The sequence below is a fragment of the Anabrus simplex genome, chromosome 2 (genome assembly GCF_040414725.1).
Source record: "Anabrus simplex isolate iqAnaSimp1 chromosome 2, ASM4041472v1, whole genome shotgun sequence".
Lineage (NCBI taxonomy): Eukaryota > Metazoa > Arthropoda > Insecta > Orthoptera > Tettigoniidae > Anabrus > Anabrus simplex.
The window spans coordinates 1226679603-1226703904 of NC_090266.1; positions in this window are offsets into that span (position 1 = coordinate 1226679603).

A 24302-nucleotide genomic window follows, 5' to 3' on the forward strand; every position below is an offset into this window, starting at 1 on the left:
GTAGTGGAGTAGAAGCACGCCGCGCCCGCGGCGAACATGCAGGACGCGGGCCAGTTACAGGTTGTGCGCCGCACATCAGCCTTGACCGGGAGGAGGACTCCGGCTCGCCGTACACAGGTTGGCCTCACTGGGGAAGGGCGGGCCCGTACCCTGCCTCAGGAGCGGTACGGCGCCGCGCTGTTGCGGGGGCACTGAAACATTAAAGCTCGGCGGCAGAATTTTGTTGGACCATCATCTTTTTTGAGGGCACAGGCTTTGTGGAGAGGTTGAGGGGCCAGCGGCGTGCAGATATTCATGGCATTAATAAGCCACTGTGTGTTGTGGAGCAGGAGACGGGAGCGTGTTAATGGCCGTGGCAAGGACATAATGGCAGTTTAACAGTGCGGGGAAGGTTTACAATAAATACTTACACACAAAGGAAACAGATTCCAAGAGCAGAAGGCCTTAAAAGTGAAACCCCTCAGAAAAAAAAATATAACCTTCCTATTTCTTTCAAAATTATATGAAGCAAGTTAACACAGAATTTACACCGGTTTCACCTGTGACAGGTGAACCCTAAATATCCTCTCGGTGGCTGGATTACTTAATAACAACGTAACCGGCGTAGGGAAATCGAGAATGACACACGGACCATGAAATCTGGGGGCAAGCTTGCCCGCGGGAACAAAATTCTTGACCATCACCTGGTCACCTACCTTCAAATGGGTGGGTCTCCGTCCACGATCATATCTTTCCCTAACCTTTTCATGAGACACCTTAAGGTTGGCTTTAGCCTTCTTCCAAAGATCTTTAATGTTGTCTGGGTCGATTGTCTCCGGTAGAATGTCACTCAGAGACCAGAGGTTAGAGAGCGGCGTGTTGGGAACAAACTTGAACATCAAAGACGCTGGAGTAAATTTATGAGATTCATGAACCGCCGAATTCAAAGCAAAAGCTAACCAATGCAGGGACGTGTCCCACCTGGAATGATCTTCATGATGATAGGCAATAAGCGCGGACCTGAGATTACGATTAACCCGTTCAGCCAGAGATGGTTGAGGGTAATAAGCAGACGTCGTCACATGAGAGATGGACAGGTCAAAACAGAATTTACGAAAAAGATTTGATGTGAAAGCCTTAGCATTATCAGACACAATATATTGACACGGACGAAAAGAAGCAAAGATTGAATTTAGACAAGTAATGGTGGACTGAGCGGTAGCCAGCTTAGTCGGAAATAACCAGGAAAATCTTGTAAAACCATCTACACATACAGAGATGAACTTGTTGGCATTTCCTTTCGACTGGGGGAAGGGTCCTACATAATCAATATACAGGCGTTCCATGGGGCGCGAAGCCTGATGAGAAGACAACAGGCCTACCTTGGTGGACATGGTGGGTTTACTAAGCAAGCAGGATTTACTAGTTCACGGATTTCACCGTCCATACCCTTCCAGATGAACCTTTCACGAATCTTTTCACGAGTTTTAAAGATTCCAAGATGCCCCCCCAATGGGGTCTCATGATAGTACTTGAAGATCATAGGTACAAGAACAGCTGGAACAACCACTTTCATCATCTTATCATGCCTCGAAGGGCAACATAAAACACCATTCCTCAGTACATAAGGGACGACATGTTCCCCAGAAGAAAGGGTTTCCATTATCGGAGCCAGCGTCGGATCTTCACGTTGGTATTTCTCGATATCCCTAAAGAACATGGGAGCATCTGTTAAGATGGCATTAACATCAGATAGTATGGACTCGGGAGGTGATGAACTGTCGACCGGTTCATGGTTCTCAACGTCGTTGGAAAACATACGGCTGAGTCCATCAGCAACAACATTTTCGGTACCTCTGATATGCCTAACCTCAAATTGGAAGGCAGAAATTAGGATGGCCCAACGGGCTATACGACCAGTACGACGCGGCCTACCTAAGACCTGGCTTAAGGCTTGATTATCTGTCTCCAGGTCGAATTTGACATGTTCCAGATAGAGACGGAACTTTTCTAAGGCAAATAAGACTGCCAACCCTTCGAGCTCATAGATAGAATACTTGGCTTCTTGAGCCGATAGAGTCCTAGATGCATAGGCGATGGGTCGCCTCCCTAGTTCAGTCTCTTGAAGGACTGCAGCTACCGCCGACGACGACGCGTCGGTTTGGACGATGAATTTCTTTGAGAAATCAGGAATAGCAAGGACAGGAGCATTACAGAGAGCTAATTTAAGATCCTCAAAAGCGGCTTGTTGAGAAGGTCCCCACTCGAATTTGATGCCTTTCCTACGAAGAAGGTTCAAGGACGCCGCTCTATTAGCGAAGTTAGGAATAAACTTCCTGAAGAAATTAACCATTCCAATGAACCTGGCGATACCTTTGATGCCCTTAGGAGGTTTAAAATCACGGATGGCCTGTGTTCTAGAATGATCGACTGCAACACCATCAGGTGACACAATATGCCCTAGAAATGACATAGAGGGCTTAGCAAAGGCAACCTTGGACAACTTGATAGTTAACCCAGCCTTGCGAAGGCGATTGAGAACTTCTCGCAGATGATCTAGATGTTCTTCAAAGGTCTCCGATAATACGACGACATCATCCAGGTAGTGATACAAGTACTCAAATTTGATGTCGGAGAAGACCCTATCTAGCAGTCTAGTGAGTACAGCTGCTCCCGTGGGGAGCCCGAAAGGCACGCGGTTGTATTCATACAAATTCCAATCCGTGGCAAACGCTGTAAGATGTTTAGACTCTTCGGCAAGGGGAATTTGATTGTAGGCCTGATTCAAATCCAAGATGGTAAAGAACTTGGCCTTACGGAACCATGAAAAACAAGAATGAAGGTCAGGAAGGGGCACAGATTGTAACACCACCTTCCGATTGAGAGCCCTATAATCAATGACAGGCCTCAAGCCCCCTTGGGGTTTCGCGACTAGAAAAATAGGTGAAGAATACGCCGACTTAGAGGGCCTAATAATACCATCCTTCAACATCTGATCGATGATTTCTTTCAGAGCCTTCATTTTAGGTGGAGACAGCCTATATGGTGGAAAACGGACAGGAATCGAATCCGTGACCTCAATTTTGTATTCGATAAGGTCAGTAACACCAAGAGTATCAGAGAACACCTCTGGAAACGACTGACACAACTTACGAATACTATCAGCCTGCTCCTCAGGTAGATGTCTAAGGTCTAACAACATCTCATCCTGGGTAGGCGAAATAGATGAACATGATGCAGAATTACATTTCAATAATGGGATTTTACAATTGGAAGCAAATTTGAATGTGCACGACTTACTCTGAAGATCGAGCACAAGACCAGTGTGAGAAATGAAGTCAGCTCCCAATATGGTGGGGCAAGACAAGTGCTTAGCCACAAACAATTTGATTTTCCATGTAAATTTAAAAATACGAATTTTGACATGTAAAAAACCTAGAATTTCTAATGGAGATGAATTAGCCGAAACATATTGGATCGCAGACAAACAATAGTCAGGAAGCTTACAAACAGATTTCAATTTTGAATACCATTCAGCCGAAATAATAGAACAAACACAGCCTGAATCTAATAGAGCAGTTACAGGTTCATTATTTAGCTCAATTTTAAGAAAAGGTACAGGTGCGGAGGTATCCGCCGCAATCCTAAGACATTCTTTAGGGCATTCAAAAGATGAATTTGAGGACTGAATTTTCCCTGAATTTTCGACCTGTTTACCAGGGGCTGAGCCTCGGGAAGATGGATTATTCGAAGCCGCTAGTCACTTATTATTATTGACATTGGTAGAAGTTGCACCAGAAGTTGAGCAGGATGGGGTGCTATTTGAATTTGCGCAATTCTTGGCGATATGTGAGCAAGCCCCACATTTAAAACAGCCTTGTGATGAGCCAGCTCCATTATTTACCCTACTAGATTTGATCAATGGACACTTGTTCCGTAGATGGTCAGGCGACCCGCAACCATAACATTTACGAGGTGTGACTGGTCGGCGAGGTGGAGGCCGAGGATTACTAAAAGAAGGAGGGGGTTCTTTCGCGACACGCAAGGAATCGGCGTATCTAACTCCTTCCGCTGAGACGGCCAATGCTTCAAGTTCAGAGAAAGTTTGCGGGCACGCCGCGAAACACAAATATGACCTATAGGATGGTGAAATGCCTTCTACAATGGCCTGTACAATCTGATCTTCAGGGAAGTGAAGCGCAAACACCCTAGTATAGAATTTAATATCTTGGATGAAGTCTGCCAAGTTTTCATCCAAGCGCTGTACACGATAATAGTACTTCTGAATAAGGGAGGACCCGGCCCTAGCCGGGATGAAGTTAGCTAGCAAGTGGGCGTGGAAGTCTTCAATAGATGATTGCTCGGCAATGGCTCTTACTATTTTGTCTGAGAGAATACCAATTGCATAGGGATAGATGATTTGCAAAATCTGACATGGAGAAAGAGAAAAAACAAGAGCATGGTCCTGGAACTCAACTAAAAACTTTAAAAAAGAAATAACTTCACTGGTGGTATTAACAGAAAACTTAGAGATACCTCTGAGCAACATTGCTAATGGATGAGGCAAACTGCTGAACCCAGGTGACATAGTAGGTAAAGGTTTAAGTCGCAAAGACGTTAATTCAGAACGTACATTATTCAATGAGTTACGGCGTTCAGACTCGTTGTCCAATGGGGCAGAGGTTGTTTAAGCTGCAACGGTTTTCTTATTGACATCTCCCTTAGGAGGCTCTTCCTCGCTACCTACATTCACCGTGGTGGGTTGATCGATTTTGGGAAGAACTTCCCCAGTTAACAATTGGGTCACCTTACTAGATAATTCAGAAATATTTTCAAGAACCATACTAGCTTCCTTCCTCTGAACGTCATTCAACTTTAGAGACAACAGATCGTTAACTCTATTTGAAAAATGAAATAGCCTGGCTTGCACACGTTTAATTTGATTAGGCGAAGGATCATTTTCTTCAAAAAACTAACTACAGATGCTAGCTCAGTAGTATTATCAGTGATCGTGGAAAGAGAGTCGTCAATTTCTTTCTCTCCCAAGGTGGGGATGGAAATGGGCAAATCAAGGGACTCTCTAAGCTTGTTTGTGTCTACCGCAACCGTGCCTCCAGATTGCACATTTCTAATAATCAATTCATAGATCAACTCCTCCTTGTGCAAATAGTTAAGATGGAGAACATCGCGAGGGCCGGGCATGATGACAGAACAATTTTGAAAAAGGAAAAGTAAAAATTCCAGCAAGTGAGAAAATAGTTAGAGTTGCAATCAAAGCAATGTCTAGCCGTCAAAAGGGGCTAAATTGAGACCCATTCAACCACGCTCTGCTACCACTTGTTCCGAGGTATCTGTGGAACAGCAGAGGTGAAAGAAGGTGCGGGGGTGAACAGGTCTCAGGCTACGAAATTAAAGTTAATTTAAAATTTAACCAGGTTATATTTTCTTTGCAAAATCAAGAAATAACAAGCATGGCAGGTACAGAGTAGCAAGGCAACAAAAGTAAAATTACAGTATTTACAGGATTTGGGCTTCGAGCCCCGAACTCACAATTCTTGGGCAACTAGCCCAACCTTACCCCAAAACAAGATTTAACTGAGGGGCAAAAAACCCCATTCATGCCCAGGAGCACTTGCTCCATATTACACAGTAAAGCCTCCTCGAGGCACTCAGAACCAAATTTCAAAAGAGCGATCCGCTCTCAAAGTTTAAGCCAATCAAAGGCCACACCAAACTCCACTTTCAAGTTGTCCTCTAAGGACATAAACACAGGGGTAAAATAACCAACCTACTGAGGCCTATTAAGTGAGAAATGGTTAATTACATGGCCTCAAAATACCAATTTGAGAGGAGGCGATCTGCACTCCTAATACATTTTGTTTAAAACCTAATCTGGCTCTAGGCCGCTAATGCAAGGGCTAATCCCATACTAAAGAGGTGACTTTAGAAGGAAACAATTTACATTACGTTAAGAAAGAATCGGTTGTGAAAAATGAGTTCACCTCAAAACAATATGCGTGGGAGCTCGAGAGGGTTAAGCACTATCTATCCCAAATTTTTAGTTTAAAAAGATAGAATTGAAACTAAGTGTCTTTACATTTTAGAGGAAAGTTACATGGTGAAAGGCTTCGGACCTGCCCCGAGAGTTAAACTGCTGAGCTAGCAAGAAAAGAAGTTATTAAACGGCCATTACCTTGTTGTTGAACTGCTGCCCGAAGAAAGAGGCGCTTCCCGCCCCCTTCTATATACTTTACACACCAAAAGATGTTACTGAAGTGGCCCGGAGACCCGAAAATCAGCAGTTTATATACTCTCGCGGAAAGTTCGAGGCGTTTTAGGAATGAGAACACCCGCCCACAAAAACTTTATTGGCTAGGGTTAAGCAAGATATTCAAGTTGGAGAAGATACACCTGATTGGTCATAAATTAATTAAAGAAATTCGGGATTGGCTAAATTCAAAACAAGGGGAAAGAAAGGGTTATACAGCCAACTTAAACAATAACAGAAAGAAATTTAACAAGAAACAAACTTTTGAAATAAAAATTTCTCCAAAAAACCGTTCTTTCACTTCGCACTAGGGTGCACAATTGTAGTTCTTCAGTAGTGTCCTCTAGAAGAGAAAGTTCACACTTCTTACTACAGGTAAAACAAAAATACATCGAAAATGACCCACTTCAGAAACTTCAAAATTTCCAAGTAGTGACAACTTCTGAGAAACTTGAAAATTAACTCATTAGATAAAGTTCAGACTTCCTCCAGTAGGGGAGTTTCAACAGGCGCAAGGTTTGAATTAGCGACGTGGAGGTGTACCACCCGGTACAATAATAATAATAATAATAATAATAATAATAATTGTACCGGGCGGTACACCTCCACGCCGCTAATTTAAAAATTGCGCCAGGTGAAACTCCTCTGCTGGAGGAAGTCTGAACTTTATCTACGCTGTTAATTCTTTACCTTCTCAGAAGATGTCACCACGTGGAAAATTTTGAGTTTTTGAACTGTGTCATTTTTGATGTGTTTTTGTTTCGCTTGAAGTAAGAAGTGTAAACTTTCTCTCCTAGAGGACACTACTGAAGATCAACAATAGTGCAACCTAGTGCGGAGTCAAAGAACTATTCTGTTGGAGAAAATTTAATTTCAAGAGTTTGTTCTTTGTTAAATTTCTTTCAGTCATTGTTTAAGTTGGCAATATTCACCCCTTCTTTCCCCTTGTGTTGAACCTAACCAATCCCGAATTTCTTAAATTAATTTCTATCCAATCAGATGTATCTTCCCCCAACTTGAATATGTTGCTGTGTCCTACCCAATAAAGTGTTTGTGGGAGGGTGTTTTCATTCCCCTAACGCCTAGAAACTTCCGCGAGAGTATTTAAACTGCTGATTTTTGGGTCTCTCGGCCACTTCTGTTCCATCTTTCAGTGTATTAAGTACATAGCAGGATGTGGGAAGCGCCTCTTTCCTCGGCAGCGGTCAGTAACTAGGTAATGGCCGATTAATAAATTCTTTCTTTGCTAGCTCAGCAGTTTAACTTTCGGGGCGGGTTCTAAGCGTTCCACTATGTAACCTTTTCCTAAAATGTAACCTCTCTTTTCATCTATTCTCTTGTAAAGCTACATACTGGGATAGAGAGTGCTAACCCTCTCGAGCTCCCACTCACATTGTCTGGAGGTGAACTTATTTTCTCAACCAATTCTTCCGTAATGTAATGTAAATTGTTATTTTCTTAAGTCACCTCTGTAGTACGGGATTAACCCTTGCACTAACGGCCTAAGGCCAAGTAGGTCTTAAACAAAGTGTATTAGGAGTGCAAGTTCGCCTCCCCTCAAATTGTATTTTAGAGGTAATGTATTAACCTTCTTGTCATTTAATAGACCTCAGTAGGTTGGGTATTTTACCCCTGTGTATATGTCCTTTGAGGACAGCTTAAAGGTGGAGTTTGGTGTGGCCTGGGAGAGGCTTAAAATTGAGAGCGAGTGGCTCTTTTGAAAATTGTATATTGTATGCCTCGAGGAGGCTTTTCAGTGTAATTTGGAGCAAGGGCTCCTAGGGATGAATGGGGTTTTCTGCCCCTCTGTTAAAATTGTGTTTGGGGTAAAACTGAGCTGATTGCCCAAGAATTATGTTTCTGACTTTTGAAGCCCCAAATGGGGTACCTATGTAAATGTATTTTTCAATTGTGTTTCGGCTACTAAGTACCTCTTCTATTTGTTGTTACCTAATTTTGAAAAGAAAATATAACCTTGTTAAATTTTAAAATTAATTTCACTTTAGTAGCTTGAGACCTATTCACCACCCAGCACCTTCTTTCATGCATAACTACCACCAAAACACGGTAACAAGTGGTAGCAGAGCGTGGTTGAATGGGTCTCAATTTAGCCCCTTTTGACGGCTAAATATTGTTTGTTCCGAACTCTAACTATTTTCCCAGTTGCTGGAATTTTTTGAGTTTTTCAAAATTGTTCTGTCACCATGCCCGGCCCTCGCGATGTTCTCCTTCTTAACTATTTGCGCAAGGAGGAGTTGATCTATGAATTAACTATCAGAAATGTGCAATCTGGAGGCACGGTTGCAATAGACACTAACAAGCTTAGAGAGTCCCTTGATTTGCCCATTTCCATCCCCAATTTGGGAGAGAAAGAAATTGATGACTCTCTTTCCACGATCACGGAGAATGTTACTGGGCTAGCTTCTGTAGTTAGTTTTTTTGATGAAAATGATCCGTCTCCGAATCAAATTAAGCGTGTGCAAGGTAGGCTATATCATTTTTCGAATAGGGTTAACGATCTGTTGTCTCTAAAACTGAATGATGTTCAGAGGAAGGAAGCTAGTACGCTCCTGGAAAATATTTCCGAATTATCTAGTAAGGTCACTCAATTGTTAACTGGGGAAGTTCCTCCCAAATCTGATCAACCCACCATAGTAAATGCAGGTAGTGAGGAAGCGCCTCCCAAGGGAGAAGTTAATAGAATAACCGTTGCTGCTCAAACTATCCCTGCCCCATTGGACAAAGAATCTGAACGTCGTGCATCATTGAGTAACATCCGTTCTGAATTAACTTCATTACCATTGAAACCTTTACCTACTATGTCACCCGGGTTTAGCAGCTTGCCTCATCCATTGGCAATGTTGCTCAGAGGTATCTCTAAGTTTTTCGTTAATACCACCAGTGATGTAATTTCATTTTTAAGATTTCTAGTGGAATTTCAGGATCATGCCCTTGTTTTTTCTCTTTCTCCATGTCAAATCTTGCAAATTATCTATCCGTATGCTATTGGTATTCTCTCTGATAAAATCGTAAGAGCCATTGCCGAGCAATCATCTATTGAGGATTTCCATGCCCACTTGCTAGCTAACTTCATCCCTGCTAGGGCCAGGTCCTCCCTTATTCAGAAGTACTATTATCGTGTACAGCGCTTGGATGAAAACTTGGCTGATTTCATACAGGACATTAAGTTTTATACTAGGGTGTTTGCCCTTCATTTTCCTGAAGATCAGATTGTACAGGCTATTGTAGAGGGAATTTCACCTCCCTATAGGTCATATTTGTGTTTCGCGGCGTGTCCGCAAACCTTCTCTGAACTTGAAGCATTGGCCGTCTCAGCGGAAGGAGTTAGATACGCCGATTCTTTGCGTGTCGCGAAAGAACCCCCGCCTTCCTTTAGTAACACTCGGCCTCCACCTCGCCGACCAGTCAATCCCCGTAAATGTTATGGTTGCGGGTCGCCTGACCATCTGCGCAACAAGTGTCCTCTGATCAAGTCTAGTAGGGCAAATAATGGAGCGGGTTCATCACAAGGCTGTTTTAAATGTGGGGCTTTTTCACATATCGCAAAGAATTGTCCCAATTCGAATAGCACCCCCTCCTGCTCAACTTCTGGTGTAACTTCCAACAACAATCAAAAGTGACTAGTGGCTGCGGCTGAGTCAACTAATTCTGCTTCCCAAGGCTCACCCCCTGGCAAAAAGGTCGAGAATTCAGGGAACGATAAGTCTTCGAATACATCTTTTGAATGCCCCAAAGAGTGTCTTAGGATTGCGGCGGATACCCCCGCACCTGTTCCTTTTCTTAAGATTGAGTTAAATAACGAGCCTATAACAGCTCTCTTAGATTCAGGCAGTGTTTGTTCGATTATTTCGGCTGAATGGTATTCTAAATTGAAAGCGGTTTGTAAACTACCTGACTACGTCTCATCTCCTATTCAATATGTTTCGGCTAATTCATCTCCATTAGAAATTCTAGGTTCCGTACTGGTCAAAATTCGTATTTTTAAGTTTACACGGAAAATTAAATTGTTTGTGGCCAAGCAATTGTCTTGCCCCATTATATTGGGAGCTGACTTTATTTCTCACACTGGTCTTGTGCTCGATCTCCAGTCTAGGTCGTGCACATTCAAATTTGCTTCTAGTTGTAAAATACCACTATTAAAGTGTAATTCTGTGTCATGTTCATCTATTTCGCCTACCCAGGATGAGATGTTGTTAGACCTTAGACATCTACCTGAGGAGCAGGCTGATAGCATTCGTAAATTATGTCAGTCATTTCCAGAGGTGTTCTCTGATACTCTTGGTGTTACTGACCTTATTGAATACAAAATTGAGGTCACGGATTCGATTCCCGTCCGTTTTCCACCTTATAGGCTATCTCCACCTAAAATGAAGGCTCTGAAAGAAATTATCGACCAGATGTTGAAGGATGGTATTATTAGGCCCTCTAAGTCGGCGTATTCATCGCCTATTTTTCTAGTCCAGAAACCCCAAGGAGGCTTCAGGCCTGTCATTGATTACAGGGCTTTCAATCGGAAGGTGGTGTTGCAATCTGTGCCCCTTCCTGACCTTCATTCTTGTTTTTCATGGTTTCGTAAGGCCAAGTTCTTCACTATCTTGGACTTGAATCAGGCCTATAATCAAATTCCCCTTGCCGAAGAGTCTAAACACCTTACAGCGTTTGCCACGGACTGGAATTTATACGAATACAACCGCGTGCCTTTCGGGCTCCCCACGGGGGCAGCTGTGCTCACTAGGCTACTAGATAGGGTCTTCTCCGACATCAAATTCGAGTACTTATATCACTACTTAGATGATGTCGTCGTATTTTCAGAGACTTTTGAAGAACATCTAGATCATCTGCGAGAAGTTCTCGATCGCCTTCGTAAGGCTGGGTTAACTGTTAAGTTGTCCAAGGTTGCCTTTGCTAAGCCCTCTATGTCATTCCTAGGGCATATTGTGTCACCCGATGGTGTAGCAGTCGATCATTCTAGAACACAGGCCATCCGTGATTTTAAACCTCCCAAGGACATTAAAGGTATCGCCAGGTTCATTGGTATGGTGAATTTCTTCAGGAAGTTCATTCCTAACTTTGCTAATAGAGCGGCGCCCTTAAACCTTCTTCGTAGGAAAGGCATCAAATTCGAGTGGGGACCTTCTCAACAAGCCGCTTTTGAAGACCTTAAATTAGCACTTTGTAATGCCCCTGTACTTGCTATGCCTGATTTCACGAAGAAATTCATCGTCCAAACCGACGCGTCGTCGTCAGCGGTAGCTGCAGTCCTTCTTCAAGAGACTGAACTAGGGAGGCGCCCCATCGCCTATGCATCTAGGACTTTGTCGGCTCAAGAAGCCAAGTATTTCATCTATGAGCTCGAAGGTTTGGCAGTCTTATTCGCCTTAGAGAAGTTCCGTCTCTATCTGGAACATGTTAAATTCGACCTGGAGACAGATAATCAAGCCTTAAGCTGGGTCTTAGGTAGGCCGCGTCGTACTGGTCGTATAGCCCGTTGGGCCATCCGTATTTCTGCCTTCCAATTTGACGTCAGGCATATCAGAGGTACCGAAAATGTTGTCGCTGATGGACTCAGCCGTATGTTTTCAGACGACGTTGAGAACCATGAACAGGTCGACAGTTCATCACCTCCCGAGTCCATGCTATCCTAACAGATGCTCCCATGCTTTTTAGGGATATCGAGAAATACCAACGTGAAGATCCGACGCTGGCTCCGATAATGGAAGCCCTTTCTTCTGGGGAACATGCTGTCCCTTATGTTCTGAGGAATGGTGTTCTATGTTGCCCTTCGAGGCATGATAAGTTGATGAAAGTTGTTGTTCCAGCGGTTCTTGTACCTATGATCTTCAAGTATTATCATGAGACCCCATTAGGAGGGCATCTTGGAATCTTTAAAACCCGTGAAAAGATTCGTGAAATGTTCATCTGGAAAGGTATGGACGGCGAAATTCGTGAACTTGTAAAAGCTTGTAAATCTTGTTTGCTCAGTAAACCCACCATGTCCACTAAGGTAGGCTTTTTGTCTTCTCTTCAAGCGTCGCGCCCCATGGAACGCCTGTATATTGATTATGTAGGACCCTTCCCCCAGTCAAAGGGGAATGCCAACAAGTTCATCTTTGTATGCGTAGATGGTTTTACAAGATTTTCGTGGTTATTTCCGACTAAGCTGGCTACCGCTCAGTCTACAATTACTTGCTTAAATTCTATTTTTGCTTCTTTTGGTCCGTGCCAATATATTGTATCTGATAATGCTAAGGCTTTTACATCTAATCTTTTTCGTAAATTCTGTTTTGACTTGTCCATCTCTCATGTAACTACTTCTGCTTATTACCCTCAACCATCCCTGGCTGAACGGGTTAACCGTAATCTCAGGTCCGCACTTATTGCCTATCATCATGAAGATCATTCCAGGTGGGACACGTCCCTGCATTGGATAGCTTTTGCTTTGAATTCGGCGGTTCATGAATCTCACAAGTTTACTCCAGCTTCTTTGATGTTCAAGTTTGTTCCCAACTCGCCGCTCTCTAACCTCTGGTCTCTGAATGACATTCTACCCGAGACAATAGATCCGGATAACATTAAAGATCTTTGGAAGAAGGCTAAAGCCAATCTTAAAGTGTCTCATGAAAAGGTTAGGGAAAAGTATGGTCGTGGACGGAGACCCACCACTTTGAAGGTAGGTGACCAGGTGATGGTCAAGAATTTTGTTCCCGCGGGCAAGCTTGCCCCCAGATTTCATGGGCCTTGTATAATTCTCGATTTTCTTACGCCAGTTACGTTGTTAGTAAGCAATCCAGACACCGAGAGGATATTTAGGGTTCACCTGTCACAGGTGAAACCAGTGTAAATTTTGTGTCAACTTGCTTCATATAATTTGAAAGGAATATGAAGGTTATATTTTTTTTTTGAGTTCAACTTTTAAGGCTTTCTGCCCCTTCTATAATATTTTGGTCTTATATGTAAGCCTCGTGTAAAACCTTCCCCGATCCGTTAAACTGCCATTCTGTCCTTGCCTCGGCCATTACCACGCTCCCGTCTCCTGCTTCAATACACACTGTGGCTTGATTTGAGTAAATGCCATGGATATCCGCACGCCGCTGGCCCCTCAACCTCTCCACAAGCCTGTACCCTCAAAGAAGATGATGGTCCAACACAATTCTGCCGCCAATCTTTAATGTTTCAGTGCCCCCGCAGCCGCGCGGCGCCGTGCAGCAACTGGAGCAGAGGACGGGCCCCCTCGGCCCCAGCGAGGACGACGTGTGCACGGCGAGCCGGAGCTCTCCTCCCGGCCAAGGCTGATGTGCGGCGCACGACCTGCTACTTGCCCGCAGCCTGTATATGTTCACCGCGGGCGCGGCGTGCTTCAACACCTCTGCTCCCCTCATAGTGCGGGCGAGCGGTATCTCAGGGTACTTGAGGGGTCCGAGCGGCCTCCTTTGGACGCAAGCCGCATCGGCCGGTCTGGCCATCCCACTTCATCACCATCTACTACATGAACAGTTACTATAAGTAATGACTACACTTGGGAATTCAACTGCAATATTTGGTGAACTTTAAAATTTTTTTTCTTCACTTTCAAGTATAAAAAGTTATCTTCAGAAATTCAACTTCTACAAATATAAAGACTTTACTTCATCTGCAACAACAAAATTTTGAAACTCAATCAAACCAAATTAAGAAATCTTATAAATGCTTCTGCAATCAATCTTCATATCCACAGCATAACTTGGACCTTGTTTCAAACAGATTTCATGTGTCACCCCTGGAGGAACTTTTGGGGGGGGAGGTCTGTACCGGGCGGTACACCTCCACGCCGCTAATTTAAAAATTGCGCCAGGTGAAACTCCTCTGCTGGAGGAAGTCTGAACTTTATCTACGCTGTTAATTCTTTACCTTCTCAGAAGATGTCACCACGTGGAAAATTTTGAGTTTTTGAACTGTGTCATTTTTGATGTGTTTTTGTTTCGCTTGAAGTAAGAAGTGTAAACTTTCTCTCCTAGAGGACACTACTGAAGATCAACAATAGTGCAACCTAGTGCGGAGTCAAAGAACTATTCTGTTGGAGAAAATTTAATTTCAAGAGTTTGTTCTTTGTTAAATTTCTTTCAGTCATTGTTTAAGTTGGCAATATTCACCCCTTCTTTCCCCTTGTGTTGAACCTAACCAATCCCGAATTTCTTAAATTAATTTCTATCCAATCAGATGTATCTTCCCCCAACTTGAATATGTTGCTGTGTCCTACCCAATAAAGTGTTTGTGGGAGGGTGTTTTCATTCCCCTAACGCCTAGAAACTTCCGCGAGAGTATTTAAACTGCTGATTTTTGGGTCTCTCGGCCACTTCTGTTCCATCTTTCAGTGTATTAAGTACATAGCAGGATGTGGGAAGCGCCTCTTTCCTCGGCAGCGGTCAGTAACTAGGTAATGGCCGATTAATAAATTCTTTCTTTGCTAGCTCAGCAGTTTAACTTTCGGGGCGGGTTCTAAGCGTTCCACTATGTAACCTTTTCCTAAAATGTAACCTCTCTTTTCATCTATTCTCTTGTAAAGCTACATACTGGGATAGAGAGTGCTAACCCTCTCGAGCTCCCACTCACATTGTCTGGAGGTGAACTTATTTTCTCAACCAATTCTTCCGTAATGTAATGTAAATTGTTATTTTCTTAAGTCACCTCTGTAGTACGGGATTAACCCTTGCACTAACGGCCTAAGGCCAAGTAGGTCTTAAACAAAGTGTATTAGGAGTGCAAGTTCGCCTCCCCTCAAATTGTATTTTAGAGGTAATGTATTAACCTTCTTGTCATTTAATAGACCTCAGTAGGTTGGGTATTTTACCCCTGTGTATATGTCCTTTGAGGACAGCTTAAAGGTGGAGTTTGGTGTGGCCTGGGAGAGGCTTAAAATTGAGAGCGAGTGGCTCTTTTGAAAATTGTATATTGTATGCCTCGAGGAGGCTTTTCAGTGTAATTTGGAGCAAGGGCTCCTAGGGATGAATGGGGTTTTCTGCCCCTCTGTTAAAATTGTGTTTGGGGTAAAACTGAGCTGATTGCCCAAGAATTATGTTTCTGACTTTTGAAGCCCCAAATGGGGTACCTATGTAAATGTATTTTTCAATTGTGTTTCGGCTACTAAGTACCTCTTCTATTTGTTGTTACCTAATTTTGAAAAGAAAATATAACCTTGTTAAATTTTAAAATTAATTTCACTTTAGTAGCTTGAGACCTATTCACCACCCAGCACCTTCTTTCATGCATAACTACCACCAAAACACGGTAACAAGTGGTAGCAGAGCGTGGTTGAATGGGTCTCAATTTAGCCCCTTTTGACGGCTAAATATTGTTTGTTCCGAACTCTAACTATTTTCCCAGTTGCTGGAATTTTTTGAGTTTTTCAAAATTGTTCTGTCACCATGCCCGGCCCTCGCGATGTTCTCCTTCTTAACTATTTGCGCAAGGAGGAGTTGATCTATGAATTAACTATCAGAAATGTGCAATCTGGAGGCACGGTTGCAATAGACACTAACAAGCTTAGAGAGTCCCTTGATTTGCCCATTTCCATCCCCAATTTGGGAGAGAAAGAAATTGATGACTCTCTTTCCACGATCACGGAGAATGTTACTGGGCTAGCTTCTGTAGTTAGTTTTTTTGATGAAAATGATCCGTCTCCGAATCAAATTAAGCGTGTGCAAGGTAGGCTATATCATTTTTCGAATAGGGTTAACGATCTGTTGTCTCTAAAACTGAATGATGTTCAGAGGAAGGAAGCTAGTACGCTCCTGGAAAATATTTCCGAATTATCTAGTAAGGTCACTCAATTGTTAACTGGGGAAGTTCCTCCCAAATCTGATCAACCCACCATAGTAAATGCAGGTAGTGAGGAAGCGCCTCCCAAGGGAGAAGTTAATAGAATAACCGTTGCTGCTCAAACTATCCCTGCCCCATTGGACAAAGAATCTGAACGTCGTGCATCATTGAGTAACATCCGTTCTGAATTAACTTCATTACCATTGAAACCTTTACCTACTATGTCACCCGGGTTTAGCAGCTTGCCTCATCCATTGGCAATGTTGCTCAGAGGTATCTCTAAGTTTTTCGTTAATACCACCAGTGATGTAATTTCATTTTTAAGATTTCTAGTGGAATTTCAGGATCATGCCCTTGTTTTTTCTCTTTCTCCATGTCAAATCTTGCAAATTATCTATCCGTATGCTATTGGTATTCTCTCTGATAAAATCGTAAGAGCCATTGCCGAGCAATCATCTATTGAGGATTTCCATGCCCACTTGCTAGCTAACTTCATCCCTGCTAGGGCCAGGTCCTCCCTTATTCAGAAGTACTATTATCGTGTACAGCGCTTGGATGAAAACTTGGCTGATTTCATACAGGACATTAAGTTTTATACTAGGGTGTTTGCCCTTCATTTTCCTGAAGATCAGATTGTACAGGCTATTGTAGAGGGAATTTCACCTCCCTATAGGTCATATTTGTGTTTCGCGGCGTGTCCGCAAACCTTCTCTGAACTTGAAGCATTGGCCGTCTCAGCGGAAGGAGTTAGATACGCCGATTCTTTGCGTGTCGCGAAAGAACCCCCGCCTTCCTTTAGTAACACTCGGCCTCCACCTCGCCGACCAGTCAATCCCCGTAAATGTTATGGTTGCGGGTCGCCTGACCATCTGCGCAACAAGTGTCCTCTGATCAAGTCTAGTAGGGCAAATAATGGAGCGGGTTCATCACAAGGCTGTTTTAAATGTGGGGCTTTTTCACATATCGCAAAGAATTGTCCCAATTCGAATAGCACCCCCTCCTGCTCAACTTCTGGTGTAACTTCCAACAACAATCAAAAGTGACTAGTGGCTGCGGCTGAGTCAACTAATTCTGCTTCCCAAGGCTCACCCCCTGGCAAAAAGGTCGAGAATTCAGGGAACGATAAGTCTTCGAATACATCTTTTGAATGCCCCAAAGAGTGTCTTAGGATTGCGGCGGATACCCCCGCACCTGTTCCTTTTCTTAAGATTGAGTTAAATAACGAGCCTATAACAGCTCTCTTAGATTCAGGCAGTGTTTGTTCGATTATTTCGGCTGAATGGTATTCTAAATTGAAAGCGGTTTGTAAACTACCTGACTACGTCTCATCTCCTATTCAATATGTTTCGGCTAATTCATCTCCATTAGAAATTCTAGGTTCCGTACTGGTCAAAATTCGTATTTTTAAGTTTACACGGAAAATTAAATTGTTTGTGGCCAAGCAATTGTCTTGCCCCATTATATTGGGAGCTGACTTTATTTCTCACACTGGTCTTGTGCTCGATCTCCAGTCTAGGTCGTGCACATTCAAATTTGCTTCTAGTTGTAAAATACCACTATTAAACTGTAATTCTGTGTCATGTTCATCTATTTCGCCTACCCAGGATGAGATGTTGTTAGACCTTAGACATCTACCTGAGGAGCAGGCTGATAGCATTCGTAAATTATGTCAGTCATTTCCAGAGGTGTTCTCTGATACTCTTGGTGTTACTGACCTTATTGAATACAAAATTGAGGTCACGGATTCGATTCCCGTCCGTTTTCCACCTTATAGGCTATCTCCACCTAAAATGAAGGCTCTGAAAGAAATTATCGACCAGATGTTGAAGGATGGTATTATTAGGCCCTCTAAGTCGGCGTATTCATCGCCTATTTTTCTAGTCCAGAAACCCCAAGGAGGCTTCAGGCCTGTCATTGATTACAGGGCTTTCAATCGGAAGGTGGTGTTGCAATCTGTGCCCCTTCCTGACCTTCATTCTTGTTTTTCATGGTTTCGTAAGGCCAAGTTCTTCACTATCTTGGACTTGAATCAGGCCTATAATCAAATTCCCCTTGCCGAAGAGTCTAAACACCTTACAGCGTTTGCCACGGACTGGAATTTATACGAATACAACCGCGTGCCTTTCGGGCTCCCCACGGGGGCAGCTGTGCTCACTAGGCTACTAGATAGGGTCTTCTCCGACATCAAATTCGAGTACTTATATCACTACTTAGATGATGTCGTCGTATTTTCAGAGACTTTTGAAGAACATCTAGATCATCTGCGAGAAGTTCTCGATCGCCTTCGTAAGGCTGGGTTAACTGTTAAGTTGTCCAAGGTTGCCTTTGCTAAGCCCTCTATGTCATTCCTAGGGCATATTGTGTCACCCGATGGTGTAGCAGTCGATCATTCTAGAACACAGGCCATCCGTGATTTTAAACCTCCCAAGGACATTAAAGGTATCGCCAGGTTCATTGGTATGGTGAATTTCTTCAGGAAGTTCATTCCTAACTTTGCTAATAGAGCGGCGCCCTTAAACCTTCTTCGTAGGAAAGGCATCAAATTCGAGTGGGGACCTTCTCAACAAGCCGCTTTTGAAGACCTTAAATTAGCACTTTGTAATGCCCCTGTACTTGCTATGCCTGATTTCACGAAGAAATTCATCGTCCAAACCGACGCGTCGTCGTCAGCGGTAGCTGCAGTCCTTCTTCAAGAGACTGAACTAGGGAGGCGCCCCATCGCCTATGCATCTAGGACTTTGTCGGCTCAAGAAGCCAAGTATTTCATCTATGAGCTCGAAGGTTTGGCAGTCTTATTCGCCTTAGAGAAGTTCCGTCTCTATCTGGAACATGTTAAATTCGACCTGGAGACAGATAATCAAGCCTTAAGCTGGGTCTTAGGTAGGCCGCGTCGTACTGGTCGTATAGCCCGTTGGGCCATCCGTATTTCTGCCTTCCAATTTGACGTCAGGCATATCAGAGGTACCGAAAATGTTGTCGCTGATGGACTCAGCCGTATGTTTTCAGACGACGTTGAGAACCATGAACAGGTCGACAGTTCATCACCTCCCGAGTCCATGCTATCCTAACAGATGCTCCCATGCTTTTTAGGGATATCGAGAAATACCAACGTGAAGATCCGACGCTGGCTCCGATAATGGAAGCCCTTTCTTCTGGGGAACATGCTGTCCCTTATGTTCTGAGGAATGGTGTTCTATGTTGCCCTTCGAGGCATGATAAGTTGATGAAAGTTGTTGTTCCAGCGGTTCTTGTACCTATGATCTTCAAGTATTATCATGAGACCCCATTAGGAGGGCATCTTGGAATCTTTAAAACCCGTGAAAAGATTCGTGAAATGTTCATCTGGAAAGGTATGGACGGCGAAATTCGTGAACTTGTAAAAGCTTGTAAATCTTGTTTGCTCAGTAAACCCACCATGTCCACTAAGGTAGGCTTTTTGTCTTCTCTTCAAGCGTCGCGCCCCATGGAACGCCTGTATATTGATTATGTAGGACCCTTCCCCCAGTCAAAGGGGAATGCCAACAAGTTCATCTTTGTATGCGTAGATGGTTTTACAAGATTTTCGTGGTTATTTCCGACTAAGCTGGCTACCGCTCAGTCTACAATTACTTGCTTAAATTCTATTTTTGCTTCTTTTGGTCCGTGCCAATATATTGTATCTGATAATGCTAAGGCTTTTACATCTAATCTTTTTCGTAAATTCTGTTTTGACTTGTCCATCTCTCATGTAACTACTTCTGCTTATTACCCTCAACCATCCCTGGCTGAACGGGTTAACCGTAATCTCAGGTCCGCACTTATTGCCTATCATCATGAAGATCATTCCAGGTGGGACACGTCCCTGCATTGGATAGCTTTTGCTTTGAATTCGGCGGTTCATGAATCTCACAAGTTTACTCCAGCTTCTTTGATGTTCAAGTTTGTTCCCAACTCGCCGCTCTCTAACCTCTGGTCTCTGAATGACATTCTACCCGAGACAATAGATCCGGATAACATTAAAGATCTTTGGAAGAAGGCTAAAGCCAATCTTAAAGTGTCTCATGAAAAGGTTAGGGAAAAGTATGGTCGTGGACGGAGACCCACCACTTTGAAGGTAGGTGACCAGGTGATGGTCAAGAATTTTGTTCCCGCGGGCAAGCTTGCCCCCAGATTTCATGGGCCTTGTATAATTCTCGATTTTCTTACGCCAGTTACGTTGTTAGTAAGCAATCCAGACACCGAGAGGATATTTAGGGTTCACCTGTCACAGGTGAAACCAGTGTAAATTTTGTGTCAACTTGCTTCATATAATTTGAAAGGAATATGAAGGTTATATTTTTTTTTTGAGTTCAACTTTTAAGGCTTTCTGCCCCTTCTATAATATTTTGGTCTTATATGTAAGCCTCGTGTAAAACCTTCCCCGATCCGTTAAACTGCCATTCTGTCCTTGCCTCGGCCATTACCACGCTCCCGTCTCCTGCTTCAATACACACTGTGGCTTGATTTGAGTAAATGCCATGGATATCCGCACGCCGCTGGCCCCTCAACCTCTCCACAAGCCTGTACCCTCAAAGAAGATGATGGTCCAACACAATTCTGCCGCCAATCTTTAATGTTTCAGTGCCCCCGCAGCCGCGCGGCGCCGTGCAGCAACTGGAGCAGAGGACGGGCCCCCTCGGCCCCAGCGAGGACGACGTGTGCACGGCGAGCCGGAGCTCTCCTCCCGGCCAAGGCTGATGTGCGGCGCACGACCTGCTACTTGCCCGCAGCCTGTATATGTTCACCGCGGGCGCGGCGTGCTTCAACACCTCTGCTCCCCTCATAGTGCGGGCGAGCGGTATCTCAGGGTACTTGAGGGGTCCGAGCGGCCTCCTTTGGACGCAAGCCGCATCGGCCGGTCTGGCCATCCCACTTCATCACCATCTACTACATGAACAGTTACTATAAGTAATGACTACACTTGGGAATTCAACTGCAATATTTGGTGAACTTTAAAATTTTTTTTCTTCACTTTCAAGTATAAAAAGTTATCTTCAGAAATTCAACTTCTACAAATATAAAGACTTTACTTCATCTGCAACAACAAAATTTTGAAACTCAATCAAACCAAATTAAGAAATCTTATAAATGCTTCTGCAATCAATCTTCATATCCACAGCATAACTTGGACCTTGTTTCAAACAGATTTCATGTGTCACCCCTGGAGGAACTTTTGGGGGGGGAGGTCTGTACCGGGCGGTACACCTCCACGCCGCTAATTTAAAAATTGCGCCAGGTGAAACTCCTCTGCTGGAGGAAGTCTGAACTTTATCTACGCTGTTAATTCTTTACCTTCTCAGAAGATGTCACCACGTGGAAAATTTTGAGTTTTTGAACTGTGTCATTTTTGATGTGTTTTTGTTTCGCTTGAAGTAAGAAGTGTAAACTTTCTCTCCTAGAGGACACTACTGAAGATCAACAATAGTGCAACCTAGTGCGGAGTCAAAGAACTATTCTGTTGGAGAAAATTTAATTTCAAGAGTTTGTTCTTTGTTAAATTTCTTTCAGTCATTGTTTAAGTTGGCAATATTCACCCCTTCTTTCCCCTTGTGTTGAACCTAACCAATCCCGAATTTCTTAAATTAATTTCTATCCAATCAGATGTATCTTCCCCCAACTTGAATATGTTGCTGTGTCCTACCCAATGAAGTGTTTGTGGGAGGGTGTTTTCATTCCCCTAACGCCTAGAAACTTCCGCGAGAGTATTTAAACTGCTGATTTTTGGGTCTCTCGGCCACTTCTGTTCCATCTTTCAGTGTATTAAGTACATAGCAGGAGGCGGGAAGCGCCTCTTTCCTCGGCAGCGGTCAGCAACTAGGTAATGGCCGATTAATAAATTCTTTCTTTGCTAGCTCAGCAGTTTAACTTTCGGGGCGGGTTCTAAGCGTTCCACTATGTAACCTTTTCCTAAAATGTAACCTCTCTTTTCATCTATTCTCTTGTAAAGCTACATACTGGGATAGAGAGTGCTAACCCTCTCGAGCTCCCACTCACATTGTCTAGAGGTGAACTTATTTTCTCAACCAATTCTTCCGTAATGTAATGTAAATTGTTATTTTCTTAAGTCACCTCTGTAGTACGGGATTAACCCTTGCACTAACGGCCTAAGGCCAAGTAGGTCTTAAACAAAGTGTATTAGGAGTGCAAGTTCGCCTCCCCTCAAATTGTATTTTAGAGGTAATGTATTAACCTTCTTGTCATTTAATAGACCTCAGTAGGTTGGGTATTTTACCCCTGTGTATATGTCCTTTGAGGACAGCTTAAAGGTGGAGTTTGGTGTGGCCTGGGAGAGGCTTAAAATTGAGAGCGAGTGGCTCTTTTGAAAATTGTATATTGTATGCCTCGAGGAGGCTTTTCAGTGTAATTTGGAGCAAGGGCTCCTAGGGATGAATGGGGTTTTCTGCCCCTCTGTTAAAATTGTGTTTGGGGTAAAACTGAGCTGATTGCCCAAGAATTATGTTTCTGACTTTTGAAGCCCCAAATGGGGTACCTATGTAAATGTATTTTTCAATTGTGTTTCGGCTACTAAGTACCTCTTCTATTTGTTGTTACCTAATTTTGAAAAGAAAATATAACCTTGTTAAATTTTAAAATTAATTTCACTTTAGTAGCTTGAGACCTATTCACCACCCAGCACCTTCTTTCATGCATAACTACCACCAAAACACGGTAACAATAATAATAATAATAATAATAATAATAATTGTTACCGAGTTTTTGTGGTAGTTAAGCATGAAAGAAGGTGCTGGGTGGTGAATAGGTCTCAAGCTACTAAAGAGAAATTAAATTTTAAAATTTAACAAGGTTATATTTTCTTTTCAAAATTAGGTAACAACAAATAGAACAGGTACTTAGTAGCCGAAATACAACTTGAAATGTACAATTACAGGGATTAAAGAATTTGGGCTTCGAGCCCTGAAAATACAATTCTTGAGCAACTAGCTCAACTTTACGATATACCAATTTCAACAAAAGGGGCAGAAGACCCCACTCAAACCCTGGAGCCCTTGCTCCAAATTACACAGCAAAGCCTCCTCGAGGCATACAACTCTCAGGTTTAGAAAAGAGCCACTCGCTCTTAAAGTTAAGCCTCTCCCAGGCCACACCAAACTCAACTTTCAAGTCGTCCTCAAAGGACATATACACAGGGGTAAAATACCCAACCTACTGAGGTCTATTAGGTGAGAAAAGATTAATACATGACCTCTAAAATACAACTTGAGAGGAGGCGAACTTGCACTCCTAATACACTTTGCTTTTAAAACCTAATCTGGCTCTGGGCCACTAACGCAAGGGCTAATCCCATACTACAGAGGTGACTTAGAGAAGAACACTTTACATTACATAAACGAAGAAAAGTTTGAGAAAATAAGTTCACCTCAAAACAAATGTGAGTGGGAGCTCGAGAGGGTTAGCACTCTCTATCCCAATATGTAACTTTACAAGAAAAGAAGAAAAGAGTAGTTACATTTTAGGAAAAGGTTACATGATGGAAAACGCTTCGAACCCGCCGCGAGAGTTAAACTGCCGACCTAGCAAAAAAAGAAGATATTAATAGGCCATTACCTGGTAGTAGATCGCTGCCGAGGAAAGAGGCGCTTCCCGCCTCCTGCAATGTACTTAATACACTGAAAGATGGAACAGAAGTGGCCCGGAGACCCCAAAATCAGCAGTTTATATCCTCTCGCGGAAGATTCTAGGCGTTAGGGGAAATAAAACACCCTCCCACAAAATCTTTATTGGTTCGGGAAAAGAAACCCCTACATAGAGGAAAAAGAAACACATTATTGGTGGAAAATTAATTAAAGAAATTCGGGATTGGCTAGATCCAAACTAAGGGGAAAAAGAGGGGTATACAGCCAACTTAAACAATAACAGAAAGAAATTTAACAAGAAACAAACTTTTGAAATAAAAATTTCTCCAACAAAATAGTTCTTTGATTTCGCACTAGGTTGCACTATTGTAATTCTTCAGTAGTGTCCTCTAGAAGAGAAAGTTCACACTTCTTACTTCAAGCGAAACAAAAACACATCAAAAGTGGCACAGTTCAAAAACTCAAAATTTTCCACGTGGTGACATCTTCTGAGAAAGTAGAGAATTAATAGAATAGATAAAGTTCAACCTTCCTCCAGAAGAGGAGTTTCAACTAGCGCAACTTTTAAATAAACAGAGTAGAGGTGTACCGCCCGGTACAGACCTCCCCCCCCAAAAGTTCCTCCA